The following is a 1,453-nucleotide window of genomic DNA, read 5'->3' as shown; positions in this document are numbered from 1 at the left end:
TGTACCCTTTGTGTAGAAAAGTGTAGTCAACAGACGTTTCAGGTTGAAAACAACTCCCTATCATCTATTTCTATTGATATCAGATTCAGAATCAGATGAAACTGTATCAAGAGTCTCTGTTGAATTAGGTACAGGTACATCAGGTCTATAAGCAACAGGTCTTATAGCAGATTGAAGGTTCGGATAAGAAATTTCCTTTTTATTTCGAGAGTTGTAGCTTTGCAAGTTACATGAGCAAAAATAACAGTCACCTCTGTGGTTTCTAAGATCACGCCAGAACACTGGAATTCTAAAAGGCAAAGACTTTTTCTTACCTTTAGTCCATTGTTTCAACTCTTCGACACAAACTGTGCAAACTTTGTGCGGGGCCTATGATTTATCTTGGTCATCAAGTTTTATTCCAAAATACGCATAATACGCTTTTTTGACGAATTCTGTAATGTTTTGCCTTTGTTTCTTTACAGCAAATTTACCACAAATATAACAGAATATTTTTGGGTCATTTACACAACCTCTTGTTGCCATAGCGACAAATAAATAATATTGAGAAGAAAAAATAATGTCAAAGTGCACGCACAAACAAATACTATCCAGAAATAACACGTCATGCAGCCTGTTAACTATTTATATACTAGTAAGTATAACAAAATGTGATCCGATTTCAATGAAAATGATTAACTTATGTAAAAGTACATATGACGTTCTGTGAAAAATCTGTATCGGATGGAGAAAACATTACACTGTACCATGCAGCCTGTTAACCATTTATATACTAGTGGTGTGTTTCTCGTTGGTTCTAGAACGTTCGATAAGACTCTCACGTCGCGATTGGTCTAGCGAAATGTATAGAGAGTGGTTGTCAACATTTTAAGTATAACAAAATGTGACCCCGATTTCAATGAAAATGATTCACTTATGTAAAAGTACATATGACGTTTTGTGAAAAATCTGTATATGATGCAGAAAAACATTACACTGTACCACGCTCAGTCCATTTAATAAAATAATTTGTTAAAAAAAAAAGAAGGCTCAGAGCTTAACCCAGTGAAGGTCATCAGCTTTGTTTTAAACACACTTTCTAAACTTATTGTGGAGAACGTCTTGGAGAACTATTCAACTTAAGTATCACGGATGGAAAATGTGACGATTCGAAATACTTTTTACTTCAGCACGATGAAACCATCTCTAAAGAGACACTCAGTCCTGGAAATCAACAGTTTGTGGCTACCATAAATCAATTCATCACTATTTCCAAAAACCACGTTACAAGAACCACCAACCAATCACATCACATGCACCCCAATTTTCCGATTTAGCATATAAATCCATGTAAAACCGCTGTAAGCTGAACTGAAGACGAAAGATGGAAGCCTAGCTGTTGACATAGAGACTAATAATACAGAATAATAACACATAAAAAGGAATTAATGTCACATAACTATTATAATTTAAC

The sequence above is a fragment of the Limulus polyphemus genome, unplaced genomic scaffold (genome assembly GCF_000517525.1).
Source record: "Limulus polyphemus unplaced genomic scaffold, Limulus_polyphemus-2.1.2 Scaffold633, whole genome shotgun sequence".
Taxonomy (NCBI): Eukaryota; Metazoa; Arthropoda; class Merostomata; order Xiphosura; family Limulidae; genus Limulus; species Limulus polyphemus.
Note: the sequence above shows the minus strand (reverse complement) of the source record.